General features: G+C 54.1%; 1 protein-coding gene across 4 annotated transcripts in view; it reads left to right on the forward strand.

Moving 5' to 3' along the window:
- KCNQ1 (potassium voltage-gated channel subfamily Q member 1) overlaps positions 1 to 15,836 on the forward strand; it is a 402,294-nt gene that overhangs the window by 17,225 nt on the left and 369,233 nt on the right. The gene's annotated exons all lie outside the window — the stretch shown is intronic.

Below are 15,836 nucleotides of genomic sequence, written 5' to 3' on the forward strand. Positions count from 1 at the left end.
TCATGGCTGTTCTTGGGGCTGCCAGGCCTGCAAGGTAGACAGGCCTCTGGACTTGAGTGTGGCTGTGGACGAGGGCAGCGTGGCCATCAGAGGCGATGTCTAGGGCCACCCCCTCTGACTTGCCTCCTCCTCCTTCTGACTTGCCTCCTCTCTGTGACGGGCCTGCTCCTGAGCTTGACACCTGCCTGGGGGCTCCCGGCGAAGGCCACTAGTTTCTAGAATGCACCATCTCTTCCTGGCATGACGGGAACCACCTGTGACGTTGCCACCACCTCGCTGTAATCTGGGCAGCAGCTGTCATGATCCCACCATGTGCCCCCCGTGAGGCCCCCACCTGTTACTGAGTGGCAGGGAGGTGCTCCCACACCCCCATGCGCCATCCTGCAGGTGCTTTCTGCTGACCTCTGTGTGCTCTGGGGCCTGCTCTCTTGGTAGGGGTTGACCCTGCCTGTGACTTAGACAGCTTGGAGGGCCAGGACTGAGGGGAGGGGGCGGTGGAGTGAAGGGGAGGGTGGGCGCTGCTGGCAAGAACCACAGGCAAAGAGGGTGCCGGGGGCAGGGAAGGCCTGGAGGTTTGAGGAGCAGAAAGGAGACCCTCGACCCTCCCTGGGCTGGTGAGTCGGGGCCCAGCCCAGAGTGACAGGGACCGAACCTGGGTCCATATGCCGTGCCCAGCCTGGGGTTCAGGTTTCTTGTGAGCTGAGCAGACAGGGAGGGTCTTGGGGGAAGGCTGTGGGCCCTTGGGTGGAAGAGTCTTGGGTGAGGCCCCTGAACTGGTAAGCGGGGCAGCGGCGGCAGGGGGCCCAGGGAAGTGGGGCCAGTCGGGGGTCCTCAGGGGTCCTTCAGGGATATACCTGCTGTCAGGGTGTGGGGAGTGGGAAGTGGGGGACAGGGTGGATTCCAGGATTCCGGGTTGTGCTTGGTCAGAGTGGGGAACTGGATGCTCCGTCCCTGGCTCAGCCTCTCCCGGCTGTGACCTTGGGGGACCATTGACTTTACTGTGTGCCTGGAGAGCCTAATCCCTACCTACCAGTGGGTGACACAGAAGGCAGGAATGCAGAAGGCCTTTCAGAAGTTCTCGCTGGCCTGCAAGGTAGAAGCTGTTTTCTGCTAAGGATACATTTGCCCCCTCTATCCCCCAGATCGGCGGCTGCTCAAGGAGACTGGTGCAGCTGCACGGAGGCGCGGCACCCACAGGACAAGTGGTGGAATGTTCTGGTTGTCCTTGGTGCAGGTGGCGGGCGGGGCTGGGGGGCTCTGTGGCCTTCCTGGCTTCGGTCCCCTGGCCAGGCTCCACCTCCCTCTTATCGTGGCCCCTTTGGCAGGCTGCCTGCCACCTCAAAGTCACGCCGCCCTGGGCACCCTGCCTCTTCCGGGGACTGGGGCTGGGGCTGGGGCAGCTGTGTTTATGGGTGTACTCCCTGTGCTGGGCACTGCGCTGAGCTCAACACACAGGGGCTCGGGGAGGTCTGTGGGTGCCCAGGCCGAGATGTGAACCCTGAGTTTGTGCAACTCGAGTTTCAGAGTGGCAGCCTCTGCTCCTCACAAGACATTGCCCTGCGAGGGGGTCAGCCCTGAAGCCGGATGGCCCGGCCCCGACTACCACGTGGCGGCTCCCTGTAGGTGCTTGTGTAAATGCCCCCGTGCGGGGACTTGTTTGGCTGATGGATCAGAGGGAAGGTTCTCCCCAGGGTGTGAGGCAGCACCGAGGGCTCCGTGCCCAGCAGGCTCACTGTTGGGAGTTGGGTCTGGTTTGATAACCGTGGACTGGGGTGACAGGCCCTGACTCTGCAAAGCAGGACTGTGGAAAATGGACACTGATGCTGCCAGGTGGATCCAGGCAGGGCCGGGATGTTTGCAGGACCCATGGGACAATTAGAACGACTGGGCCTGACTGGCACAGGGATGTGGAATATGGTGCTTGCCATCAGCAGATACAAGCTGTACGCAGTGGGCCGCAGGCGCTCCCTGGGCCGGAACACATGGACGTCCAGGTGTGGAATGGCCCAGACAGCAGATAACAAGCCTTCGTCGTGGTCACCCCTGGGTGTGGGCTGTGGGTTTTAATCTTTTCATTTTTGCTCATCTGAATTTTCTAATTAAAAATATATTGCTTTTTAAAAATAATAAAAGATCATTTAAATTAAAATATATAAGTGAGGAGAGGCCGGTAAGAGGATTCTGGAGTCCCTGGAGTGTCTTCTGGCATCGCATGGATGAGAACTCTGAATGAATTGAGTGTGATTTGACCTAGGAGAGTGCCGGGGTGGGGGCAGGTGCACTGTGGTCCTGGGTCCACATGGTGCTAGGGTCCCATGGGCTCCTGGCCCCTGGCTGCTGCCCCCACATTGGGCCCTGCACCAGGCACGAGTCCCATGTCCTGTCCTTGGGGAGGCCTGGGGGACAGGAGTTGGGGGGGTGGGCAGTGCCTCTGTGTGGCAGATTCCAGCTTCTCTCAGGGGCCAGGATTACATGGTCCGTGTTGGACTCTGGGATGCTGGTGGGAAGAACAGTCTGGGCGAGGAGGAAAGGGTGGCTCTGCTGACCCCTCCTAGGTGGGCTGGGGCTGAGGCGGATCCCACCTGTGGGGCGCTGCCCAGAGATGGAAGGAGCTGGAGTCCACAGGGCGCTTCTCTTCTCTTTTCCTGTATGTTAAGGTAGTTCAAAGGCCTCCTGCCCGAGGAAGTAAGACAGCAATCTCTGGGGTCCTGGGCACCAACTCTGGGCACTGATGGGCTGGTCCAGTGCAGGGAGCTGCCCCGGCCGCCCCCGTGGGTGCAGGCCATGGGCTCTTGTTTCCTTTCCCCCATCTGTAAAATGGGTAATGGCAGCTCCTTCAGGGGCTGTTAGCCACATGCTTAGACCGCACGGAGAAAATGCAGTCCCTCCAGAGCTCCTAACCTTTCATGGGCCACAGGCCCCTTCCCAGAAGTTTTTTTATTTTTTATTTTTTATTTTTTGAAGCAGGGTCTCACTCTGTCGCCTAGGTTAGAGTGCAGTGGTGCAGTCATCACTCACTGCAGCGCGACCTCCTGGGCTCAAGCTGGCACCCTGACCCCTTGTCCAAGGCCTGCCAGGCTGGCCTCCAGTCCAGGTGTGAGGTGTGAGGCCCTGAGGCCCTGGCTGCAGCTGGAAGCTCTTGGGCAGTGCACTGTCCCCATAGTAGACTGCCTCCTCCAGCCAGGTGGCCTTAGGTGATCCTCCAAGGTCCAGCCAGCCGGGATCTGAGTCGGGAGGAACCACGGCCCCCACCAGGGCTGAGACTTCTCTGAGCTCATCACTTGTCTTGGTTGGGTAGTGGCCTGAGAGGGTGGACACTTGCCCAGGGTCACACAGCTTGTGCGTAGCAGAGCTCCCTGTCCGGCCCCTGTCCCGTGCCGGCCCCTCTCACACCTTGCTCACGCTAGGTGCCTTGTACCAGTGCCTGCTTGGGGGTGGAATTGGAGAGGGGAGGGGTGGGCGCCGAGCTCTGCCTCCCACCAGCATGCTTCCTGGAGCTTCCTGGGAGAAGATTTACGGAGGAGTGGCCTTATCTGGTGTCCCTCTGGGTAGAGCCTGTGTTCCGGGCAGGCTGGGAACAATGAATGGTACAGATCCACGGCTCCCCTTGGGCCTCGGTGGGCTCCAGCCATGCCTCCTGGAAGGTCATTTGGAGCCTGGCTGGCAGGCAGGAGCTGAGTGCTGCCAGGCAGGTCTAGATGTGGTTGGTTCCTGGCTGCACCTGCCGGGCTCATGACCTGCCCTGTCTTTTCCTTGGGGAGCTTGGTGACGGCTCAGGTCGACTCCCAGGGGCCCGCCCTTCAGGGCCTGCATGAGTGTTCTCGGGCTGGCTGTTGGGGCATTGCTTCTTCCTGTCCTAGCCGGGACCTGCCCATCCACCCAGGGGGCTCAGGGATGTTTTTGAGTTTTCCTGAGGCTCTGCCTAGGGAGTGTCGCTGAGGAAGCTGGAACAGCGACCTTCATTGTTAGGGGAGGAGATGCAGACAGGCTATGGCCCAGCTGCCCCATTTTGTAGCTGGGGAAACTGAGGCCCAGAGTGGAGAAGCGATCTCCAAAGGGGAGGTGACACATGGCTGAGCCCCGCCTGATGGGTGCTTGCTGTGGGGAGAAGTCCTGGGGTTCCCCTCCCCAGGCTGGGGTTTGTCCCCTACTTTGCAGGAGGAGGGGGGCTCCCAGAAGAGAGTGAGTTTTGAGGGAACACAGTGCTGGGGGTCCCCTCCTGGGCCTGGGGCTGTGGTTCTTAGAGGGGCAAGGGGCTGGCCCCTGTTGCTGGCTGTGGCAGCCACAGCCTTCTGACCCTTGCTGGCCTGTTGTGGAGTGGGGTTCAAGATGCTATCACTGACATCTGCCTGGGCTCAGGGGCTTCTGTGTGGTGCCAGCCTTGCCTGGGGGCACAGCCCTCAGCAGGCCAGAAGTCCTCAGGAGAGCTTGCTGCCAGGCTGCTGCCTGGGGCCAGGCTTCAGATATGCTGGCCAGCCTTGTCCAGGGGGCCTCCTGCCAGGTGGGCAGAGGGAGAGGGCCTTCCTGTCCTCATGAGAACAGGGCTGAGCTCCATGTTCCTTAGCCTCCCTTGGCCTCAGTCATCCTATCTGGAAACAGGGATCATAATAGTTTTAGTTTATAGAGAGCGAGGGCCTGGCCCCTCTGCTCTTCCTCTGTGGTCTCCTCTGCCCGCTCCCAGAACACCTGGCCTCCTGCTCTGAGGGCCAGCCCTGGGTTGCAGCAGTGAGCATGACCTGGCCACGGTCTAGGGACTTTGGGGTGGGTTTGTGGGCAGCTGGGCTGCAGGGGGCTGTGGGAGCCTGAGGGAGTGCCTTCCAGGGGAAGCCCAACAGATGGGGACACTCCAGGCAGGGCAGGAGGCGACCTGGAGGTCGGAGGAGCAAGCTGTGGCTGGAGAGCCGGGCAGGGTTGGTCAGCAGGTCCGAGGGCCTGGGCCTCCCTGGGGTGAGGGCCAGGGTGCCTCTGCAGGGGTGGAAGTGGGCTGTGAGGGGGTCTGGGTTTATCTCCCCATTGCACAGGGCTCCATGGGGTGGGCTGAGCCATGAGTGCCCTTCGTGGCACCTTGGTGTCCGGCAGGGAGGCAGGGGCCCAGGAGGAGGGCAGGACTGGCTTCGACGGTGTAGGCCTCTACCCTTTTGTTCCTCATGGAGGAGGCTGCTCCCTCTTCCCTAGAGCAGCCAGGGATGGTGTGGGGCCCTGGTCCCCTGGCTTGATATAGGCTTCTGCAGAGGATATGGTGTGGCCGGGGGCTCAGCTGAGAAGCCACCAGGAGACAGATACAGCCTCAGGAAGTGGTTTTGTGTCTCTGCTGAGAACCACAATCCGAGTCACATGTGACCATTGAGATCACGTCAGGGTGCAGGCGGGGGAAGGCTGGGAGCTGGGGTTTGGCAAAGGCGTTGGGATGCTCTTGTGCTGGACAGGCTGCTGCCCACCGGGCCCGGCCCAGGTGAGGTGAGAGACACCTGCCCCCCACGTCAATGCCTGGGCACACAGGCCCAGTGCACACAGCCAGCAGGCGTGCATCTTGGAATGGGGGCTGCAGGGACCCCTTTGCTCACCTGATCCCTCCCCTGCAGACCCAGGCCAGGTGGATTCAAGGTGTGGGGCAGGGTAGGGGCTGGGCACTGCTGGATGGCATGGGCCACCGGCACTGGGGCTGCTGTGACCTCCGAGTCCAGGCACTGCCTTCCACCTGGTTAGGGACAGGGCAGGGAGGCTAATGGGCTGGCCCAGCTTGGGTGCAGGCCATGTGCCTCTGCGTTTCCTTTACCCCATCTGTAAAATAGGGATAACAGCAGCTTATTAAAGGGCTGTTAGCCACGTGCTTAGACTGAGCCCAGAAAATGCACTGTCTCTCCTGGGCTCCTAACCTTTCACAGGCCACAGGCCCATTCCAGAAGTTTATTTTTTATTTTTCGAGACAGGGTCTTCCTCTGTCGCTTAGGCTAGAGTGCAGTGGTGTGATCTTGGTTCACTGCAGCCTCGACCTCCCTGGCTCAAGAGATCCTCCCGCCTCAGCCTCCTGAGTAGCTGGGACTACAGACGCACACCACCATGCCCGGCTAATGTTTGTATTTTTGTAGAGATGGGGTCTTGCTATATTGCCCAGGCTAGTCTCAAGCTCCTGAGCTCAAGCGATATGCCTGCCTCAGCCTCCCAAAGTGCTGGGATTACAGGCATTCACTTTTTTTTTCTAAGTAGCTTTACGGAGGTGTGCTTGGCATACGGTAAACTGCCCCAGTTTAAAGCAGACAGTTCCATGAGTCCTGACATTTGGAGGCCCTGTGAAGCCAGCATCAGCAGAGTGGGCACACCCATCACCCTCACAGCGTCCCCCTGTCCCCACGACCAGGCCACTGCTGCCCTACCATCAGGCACGATGGATGGGCTTGTGCCTTGTGGAATTTTATTTGGATGGACTCTGGCAGCCAATGCTGGTTTTGTCTGGCTTCTTTTATTCAGCGTCATGATTTTGAGCTGTGTGTCTGTTGTGTGTGTCAGCCTGTTGTTTGGGTAGAGCCTACTTTGCCGATCCATGCATCTGTTGATGGACATGTGGGCTGTATGCCGTTTGGGCTCTCACAAATGATGCTGCTAGGAATAGCTGGAGTCTCTGTGCGAGCAAATGCTTTTACTTCTCTTGTGCAAGCAAGTGGTTGAACTGCTCTGCAGCCCGCTGGGAAGTGGAACGGCTGTGTCATGGGGTGGGTGTGGGCTTCACTTTCTAGGACACTGACAAACCGTTTTCTAAAGCAGCAATCCCCTTTTGCAGTCCAGCAGCCCCGTGCGACAGCTCTAGTTCCTCTGTCTCCTTGTCAACACTTGGTGTGGTCGGTCTTTAATTTTAGCCAATCTAACGGGTGTGTCGGGGCCCTCCCTGGCATTCCTGGTGACTCACTGTGTGGGGTCATCTTTTCAACTGCTTAGTTGTTGTCCGCATTTCTTCTTTGGTAAAGTGTCTGTCAAATTGTCTGTTAAGAAAACTTCGATGGTTTTTCATTGAATTCAAGAGTTTTTTTGTTTTGTTTTGTTTTTTTTGATAGAGAGTCTCACTCTCCGTATCCCAGGTTGTAGTGTGGTGGCGTGATCTTGGCTCACTGCAACCTCTGCCTCCCGGGTTCAAGCGATTCTCCTGCCTCAGCCTCCCAAGTAGTTGGGACTACAGATGCCCGCCACCATGGCTGGCTAATATTTGTATTTTAGTAGAGACAGGGTTTCACCACGTTGGCCAGGCTGGTCTCTAACTCTTGACCTTGTGATCCACCCGCCTCAGCCTCCCAAAGTGCTGGGATTACAGGTGTGAGCCACGGCTCCCGGCCAAGATGTTACATATTTCTATATTCTGGACCAAGTCCTCTATCAGATACCTGCTCTGTGAAGGCTTCCCTTGTCCCTTGCTAGTCCTTCAGTTCTTTTAAACAAAATTTTTTTTTTTTTTTTTTTTTGAGACAGAGTCTCGCTCTGTCATCCAGGCTGGAGTGCAGTGGCGCGATCTCGGCTCACTGCAAGCTCCGCCTTCTGGGTTCACGCCATTCTCACGCCTCAGCCTCCTGAGTAGCTGGGACTACACAGCTGAGCCACTGTGTCCAGCTGATTTTTTGTATTTTTAGTAGAGACGGGGTTTCACCGTGGTCTCCATCTCCTGACCTCGTGATCCGCCCGCCTCAGCCTCCCAAAGTGCTGGGATTACAGGTGTGAGCCACCACGCCCAGCCCTTTTAAACAACTTGTTTTTAGAGCTGCGGTCTCACTCAGTCGCCCAGGTTGAAGTGCATGGTGCTATGACAGCTCACTGCAGCTCCAACTCCTGGGCTCAAGCCATCCTCCCGTCTCAGCCTCCTAAGTAGCTGGGACCACAGGCGCGTGTCACCACGCCCGGCTGATTTTTAAATTTTTTGTAGAGCTGGGGTCTGGCTATGTCGCTGACAATCAAAATGAGGACTTGAAGCATACTCCTCAAATCATCGAGGTTTATTGAGCCAACTTGAGGGCACGTCCAGGAAAAACTCAAGTCACAGAAGCATCTGTGGCTGCTTTTTCCAAAGAGGTGCTTAGGAGGTTTCATTCATATTTATATGTTTTCTTGAAAAGGGGAGGGGCATCAAGTGAGACAAATGATTATATACTTGCGAGACTTTAGTTAGAGCCCAGTAAATCTACATTTTACAGAAGACGTATATTGGAGGAAAGAGGGAGTGTGGAAGCGTACATCTCAGGGAGGCGGAAGAACATCTCGTTATCTCGTCTCGCCTTTGTTCTGTGCCTGGGAAGGAAGACAAGCGGTCGTCTTATGAAAAGGCTTGTTTCTGTTCAGCCCTTTGGGAAGAAAACCCAATGACAGTTATCGAGGGAGGGGGTGTGATGATACGTATCCAACCGCACATCCATCATGGCCCTGAACTCAGCTTCCAGGGTTTCTCTGGGGTTCCCTCGGCCAAGTGGGGATCCATTCAGTTAGGTGGGGGGGGGGGGTGCTTAGAATTTTATTTTTATTTCTCATTGCCCAGACTGGTCTCAAAACCCTGGTCTCGATCAACCCTCCCACCTCGGCCTCCCATTCTCTTAATAGTGCCCTTTTAGAGAGCAAACGTTTTGACTTTGATGAAGTCCAGTTTATCAACTTGTTCCCTTATGGATTGTGTTTTTTGGTGCTCTCAGAAATCTTTCCCTAAACCAAGGGCACAGATTTTCTGTTTTCTTCCAGAAATTTTGTAGTGTCAGGTTTCACACTGAGGTGGATATTCCTTTTGAGTTAACGTCTGACCAGCTGGGAGGTGTCGGTGGAGGCTCCCTTTCTGCCCGCGGGTTCCAGCACAGTTGCTGGGATGGCCCTCCTCCCTCCACAGCAGAGTTCTACCCGCCCTCACCACCCTGTATCACTTCATCTCATCAAAATCTCCCAACGGCTGGGGAACAAGGGCTGACTCGGCTGCAATCATCCTGCAGCCAGACTCGGGGACCTAGGACTCTGAACCTCCAACTGGTGTGGCTTCAGGGTCCCCAACCTTTCAGACCCCACCTCTGTGTTGCTCTGCAAGTGGGATCAGCAGGGCTGTACCCCAAATGCTGCTTGCTTCTCCCGCCCTCCTCCCTCTCCCCATCTGCTCTTGGCTGCACCCCCAACCCTGACCCAAGTGTCCTCCACGCTGGTCAGCAACGCCACAGCCTCTGACACTCAACGGCACTAAAGTGTCAAGAGACCCAGGGGACCTGCGAGATCCATCTCGCCCCACACACCACCAGGTCCCTAGGACTTGGAGGATGCTGATGGCCCAGCTCTGGGTCTTAAGCATGGCAATATCACAGCCTCACAGGCACATGTGTATGTGTGTGTGTGCACGTGTGTATGGGTGCGTGTGCACCTGTGTGTATGGGTGTGTGCACGTATGCATGGATGTGTGTACACACGTGTATGGGTGTGTGCATGGGTGTGTGCATGGGTGTGCACATGTGTATGGGTGTGCATGTGTGTATGGGTGTGTGTATGTGTGCATGGGCATGTGTGTACTTGTGTATGGGTGTGTGCATGCGATTGGGTGTGTGCATGTGTATATAGGTGTGTGTGCACGTGTATGGGTGCATGTGCACCTATGTGTGTATAGGTGTGTGTGTTTATTTATGGGTGTGTGTGCACCTATGTGTGTATAAGCATGTATGTGTGCACATGTGTGTAGGTGTGTGTGTTCATGTATATATATGGGTGTGTGCGCACATGTGTATAGGTGTGTGTATGTATGAGTGTGTGTGCATCCATGTGCATATAGGCGTGTGTGTAGGTGTGTGTTCATGTATATATGGGTGTGTGTGCACCTATGTGTATAAGTGTGTGTGCACATGTGTATAGGTGTGTGTATTTATGGGTGTGTGTGCACCTATGTGTGTATAGGTATGTATGTGTGCACATGTGTGTAGGTGTGTGTGTTCACATATATGGGTGTGTGTGCACCTATGTGTATAAGTGTATGTGCACATGTGTATAGGTGTGTGTGTTTTATGTATGGGTGTGTGTGCACCTTTGTGTGTATACGTGCATGTCTGTGTGCACATGTGTGTAGGTGTGTGTGTTCATGTATATATGGGTGTGTGTGCACCTATGTGTATAAGTTTACGTGCACATGTGTATAAGTGTGTGTGTTTTATGTATGGGTGTGTGTGCACCTTTGTGTGTATATGTGCATGTATGGGTGTGTGTGCACATTTGTGTGTATACGTGCATGTCTGTGTGTGTTTATGGGTGTGTGTGCACCTATGTCTGTATAGGTGTGTGTGTTTGTGTATGGGTGTTTGTGCACCTATGTGTGTATAGGTGTGTGTGTGAGTATGTGCATGTCTGTGTGGGTGTGTGTGTTCATGTCTGGGTGTGTGTGCACCTATGTCTGGGTGTGTGTGTGTGTATGCATGTATGCATGTCCCTCACAGGGCAGAGCTGGAAAGAACTGGAGAGGCTGAGGCTGGTCCCTTCATCTCAGGGTGAAGCACCTTTACCCAGAGAAGGAGGGTCGTGGCCTGGGCTACTTTGTGGGCTGGAGTCCTGGTCTCTGTCACTGACAAAAGCAAGGCAGAGCGTCTGGGAGGGGTGTCATGCGGGGCTTTCTGAGTCACTGGCTGTGTGAGATGTGAGTAGGAGGTCTGTGGGATAGGGAGCTGGCCAGGGACTTGAGCTCCCTGCCTGCTATGACCTCAGTCAGCCCTTGCCCCTTGTCAGGCTCCTTCCCTGTCTAGGGGTACCCAGTAGAGCTGCCCAGCCCTGCCACCCCAGCTCGTTTGAGGAAAAAGTGCAACCATGCTGTGGGTGCAGTCAGATGTGATTCTGTCCTCAGAGGCATGGGGGTGACTCCATGGCTCTGAGCCAAGTCGCAGCTCTGGGGCCCTTCCTGATACTCCAGGGCCCCCCATCACCCCAGCACCGAGATGGGCATGAGCAGAGGGGCTCATGGTGATGGGGTGGGCGTGGCTGGGAGAAGCCTGCACATGAAGGCCTCTGTCATTGGAAGAGACTGTCCCATGTCCCCCCAGATCATGCCCCTGAGTGGGGAGTGCCTTCTGGGCAGAGTGGCGCACAGGGTCCCACCCGTCTCAAGTCCATGGGATTAACTCCCCTGTGCTGGAAGCTGCAGGAGCTGCTGCCTGTGGCTGAGGAGAGGCCAGGACAGGCCAAGGAGAGCAGGCAAGAGACGGGGGGGCTGGTAGGGAGGGGGCTCCATTAATTCTGATGTCATTTATTGCTGTTCCTATATTTGTATAATAAATGGAAGAAAATAGTGGCTGGGGGCTTGCTGGGGACTCAGGGAGGGTTGGGGACCTCCAGGGCTTCCATTCGACCTGAGGCCCATGGTGCAGTGAGTCCTGCCTGGAGTCCCGTCCAGTAGGAGGCAGGAGAGCTGGTGTCTGGAGATGTGAGGGGCTGGGCCCTCTCAGGTGAGCGGGGTGGGAAAGGAAAGGGTCTGTGCTGGGAAATCCGAGGGGCAAGGCTGTTTCCCGTCCTGGTCCGTCGTTGAGTCCCCTGCCGTGGGACAGCGCTCAGCATGGCACAGATGCTCAGCTGTGTCACGTGGCTTGTAGAGCGAGGGTGTGCGGCCGGCATCATCCTCAGGGAACTCTGGAGGGACTGGGCCTCAGTTGGCCTGGCCTGGCCTGGGGCTGCCAGCCAAGAGCCTTCCTCCATCCCATTGAGAGCCAGGGCAGGTCCTGGAGATGGCAGCCTGCAGGTTGAAGCCCCCGACAGCTGGGGGAGGCACTGCTCTGCACAGGTAGGGCCATAGGGCCCGCTGGCCAGGGTGGCCGTTGCTCAGTGGCACCAGCTGGGCAGACAGCCGCATGCGCTCAACCACTCACCCTCCACAGATGGAAGCCTGGGAGAGCCCTGCCTCCCGGAACGGACATCCTCCTTCACCAAACCCGCAAAATAGGCCTGATGCCAGGAACGGGGCACTGCAGGGCCTTTGGGAGGGAGGTAAGCGGGCAGCCGGGCCAACCTGCTGCTTGGGGAAGGGCTGTGGCTGGCCCCAGCCTCCTACCGCCGGCCCAGTGGTCTCTCCACACATCACCCAGTGTGAAGTGGTTTTTTGTCCTTCCTTCGAAACAGGCTTTCCTCACTGAGGGCTCACCATGGGGCTGTGCTGGGGACACTGGATGTGTCCAGGGTCCGTCAAGAAGGGTTGGGGGTAGTCAGGGTCTCAGGGACCACTCTGCTGTCCTCGAGTCTCCTGGTGGTGACCAGTGGTGACTCTTGTGGCGCCCGGGCCACAGCTGTTTTGTTCACCTCCTAGGAGGGAAGAGGGCGAGGGTGAGCCTAGGGCAGACGCCAGGGCAGTGAGGATCACGTGGGTCTCTTTGCCTGATGTGCCGGTGTCCAGGCTGCAGTGGGCACCCGAGCCCTGTGGGAAGCCTCCTGGGTCTGCAGCTGAGCAAAACAGCAGCCGCCAGATGATGGGCCCTAAGTGGCTGCAGATAGCAGGCACCATTAAATGCAGAGGCCATCTGAGGCTGCAGGCTCAGCACAGGTGGCTTTGGTGCCCTTAGGGAGGGGCAGCGGTGGAGCCCAGGTCTCTGAAACATTTATGACTTCATGCGTCAGCTGGAGGCTCTTTCACCGCCCAGACAAAAGGCCCTTGCGTCAGAGTGTTCCATGTGGGGCGGGAGCTTGGGCCCCTGCTCCCAGAGCTCTCTGGGAGAGGCCCAGAGAGGCCCACTCCCAGAGAGGCCCAGAGCTGGGGTGGCCACACCTGCTGGGAATGCTGCTGGTGGGACTAGGTTAAGGCGAGAAGGAGGTGTCCATGGCCAGGTGGATGATTGCAGATTGTGATGGTGTGGTGGTCCTGACGGTGGGGGACTTGCCTGTGGGAACCTCATCACAGCCCCACATCGGGCCCTTTTACAGATGGGAAAACTGAGGCATGGGGTGCATAGCTAGTGAGGAGCAGAGCCAGATGGGAACCCAGGCGTCGACTTCAGAGCTGACCTTTGTGCATTTGTGCATTGTTTGTGTTGTGATAAAATACACATAACGTAAAATTGACCTTTTTAACCCATGTTTCCTGGTCTTCGGTTTACTCGCAGTGCTAGGCGTCCGACACGTGTAATTCCTGAACGTTTCCATCATCTGCAAGAGGAAATTAGCAGTCACCCCTTTCCCCCATGCCCCCAGCTCCTGACAACCACAAGCCCACTTTCTGCCCCTGGATTTAGCTATTCTGGATGTTTCATGTGCCTGAAATCATGGCAAACATGGCCCTGTGTGTCTGGTTTCCTTCACCGAGCGTCCTGTCTTCACTGTCCGCCGTGTTATAACACACAAGGGAATTCCCTTCCTTTCTAAGCCGAGTAGTGGTCTGTGGTGTGGATGGACTACGTGCAGCTGTCTCTGCCTTTGGCTGTTGTGGCTAGAGGCTCCTTCCTGAAAGCCTGATACTTAGAATGGATTTAAAAACAAATTCAAATATGTGTTGCTTATGAAAATCACAAAATTAAGTATGATGCCATCAAAATGAAAAAATGGCTAAAGATTTTCAAGCACACACACCTAAAGATAGCAGACGTTCCATTCAGCCTTCATCTCAAAGAATTAGGGCAAGGAGGGTGATTCTAAATGGCTGGAGACATAGTCAGCTGTGAAGCTGTAACTTTCATGAAGACAGTGACGTGGTTTGTCACTGCCCAGATCTCATCTTGAATTCCCTGTGTTGTGGGAGGGACCTGGTGGGGGATAATTGAATCACGGGGACGAGTCTTTCCTGTGCCGTTCTCGTAATAGTGAATACGTCTCATAAGGTCTGATGGTTTTAAAAAGAGGCATTCCGCTACACAAGCTCTCTCATGTTTTGCCTGCCACCATCCACGTAAGATGGGACTTGGTCCTCCTTGCCTTCCGCCATGATTGTGAGGCTTCCCCAGCCACATGGAACTGTAAGTCCAATTAAACCTCTTTCTTTTGTACATTTGCTCAGTCTCGGGTATGTCTTTATCAGCAGTGTGAAAACGGACTAATACAGACAATAAATTAAAAACTATTTAAAATGCAAAGGAAAATATAAATTTAAATCACCTCTTCGAGTCTCTGGTAGATCAAGAAAACAAAAATAATCTGAATTATTAATATAGTTAAATTAATAGTTATATCAAACTTCATAACTTAAAAGCAAAAGATGTACCTTTTACAGTGTTCCTGGAACACTCACAAACATTGATTATATACTAGACTGCAAAAACTTTAAGACATTCTAAAATTAAGAACCTATGCTGGATATCTCTGATTTCAACGTATGTTTAAAATGTATGTTATTAATTACAAGTTTAATTAATGAAAGTCTAAAGAAGAAAACTCTACTTAGAAGTAAAAACATCAGCAATATTACTGTGTAATAGATCTGAACATTAAAGGGGCATATATGCATATCTGTACACCGAGGCAAATTTATAGCTACAGGCATTTTCCTTTTTTGAAAAAAGTAAATATGTAAGTTAAAAAGTTCACAGTAAGAAAAGTGAATGTAAATAAGAGATAAGAATAGAAAATAATAGGAAACAGGAAAACAGACTTGAGGGTTCTTTTTGGGAGGTGATTCTTGGTTCTTTGAGGAAAACAATATATATCTTATAATTTCAATCATGGAAAAACCCCAAGTATATATCTAAATTTAGACATGAGAAGGCTCTTTGGCAATCGACTTAGAAAAGTTTTCTTTGTGTTTTTAAGACAGAGTCTCACTCAATCACCCAGGCTGGAGTGCAGTGGTGCTATCTTGGCTTGCAGCAACGTCTACCTCCCGGGTTCAAGCGCTCCTCCCCGCTCAGCCTCCCAAGTAGCTGGGTTTACGGGCATGTGCCACCACCCCTGGCTAACTTTTTGTATTTTTAGTAGAGACAAAGGTTTCATTATGTTGGCCAGGCTGGTATTGAACTCCTGAGCACAAGTGATCCACCCACCTCAGCCTCCCAAAGTGCTGGGATCACAGGCATGAGCCACTGCACCCAGCCCAGTTTTTAATGTGACAGTACTTTGTAAAATTGTACTCCAATGAATTTGAAAAATGTTGTGAGATGGCTTATTCTTTGGGAAAAAATGTTAAGTCAAAATTAGGAAGAAGTGGAGACAATCTCAGTATGTGTGAGATGAATCTGAACCCTCATCAGAACGTCCACAGCTGATGGTGAACACATTGGCAGGTGAGATATGTGGAGACATGACACGTGGTGAAAATGCTTGGCAAAGTGTTCAAGGCAGGATGGAGATATTGTATGGGCATTCACTGGACAGTGTTTTCATCCCGTATGTTTGAACAATTTTTAATGTGGGATCAAAGGTAGGAAATGCTCTTTACAAAGTCATCAAAAAGTTTTTTCTGGAAAAGCCTCCAGCCCACGGTGACCTAGGTTCTTCCCACCATTGAATTAGGATGCTGTCTGCTACTGAGAGATCCAGTCATGTTAGTGGCTCAATGGGCAGGGTGCCCAGGTTAGCTGTGAACAAAGTGATCTCTCTGCTGCCTCACTAGCAGAGAGAAAAGAAAACTACAGACCAGTGATATGTACACAGAGAGCGATGAAAATCCTCATTATGATGGCAGACTAAACCCATAGTGTGTTAAAAATGACCACACATGTAGGCTAGCCACAGTAGTTCATGCCTGTAATCCCAGCACTTTGGGAGGCTAAGGTGGGAGGATTGCCTGAGCTCAGGAGACCAGCCTGGGTGACATAGTGAGACCCCATCTCTTTTTATTTAAAAAAAAAAAAAAGACCATACATACACACATGCACACACAACAGTGGTAATGGATTATAATTCATGAAAAAAGAATCTATGCATCCACAGGGACACACCCATGTATA

Source organism: Gorilla gorilla, chromosome 9 (genome assembly GCF_029281585.2).
Source record: "Gorilla gorilla gorilla isolate KB3781 chromosome 9, NHGRI_mGorGor1-v2.1_pri, whole genome shotgun sequence".
NCBI classification, from domain to species: domain Eukaryota; kingdom Metazoa; phylum Chordata; class Mammalia; order Primates; family Hominidae; genus Gorilla; species Gorilla gorilla.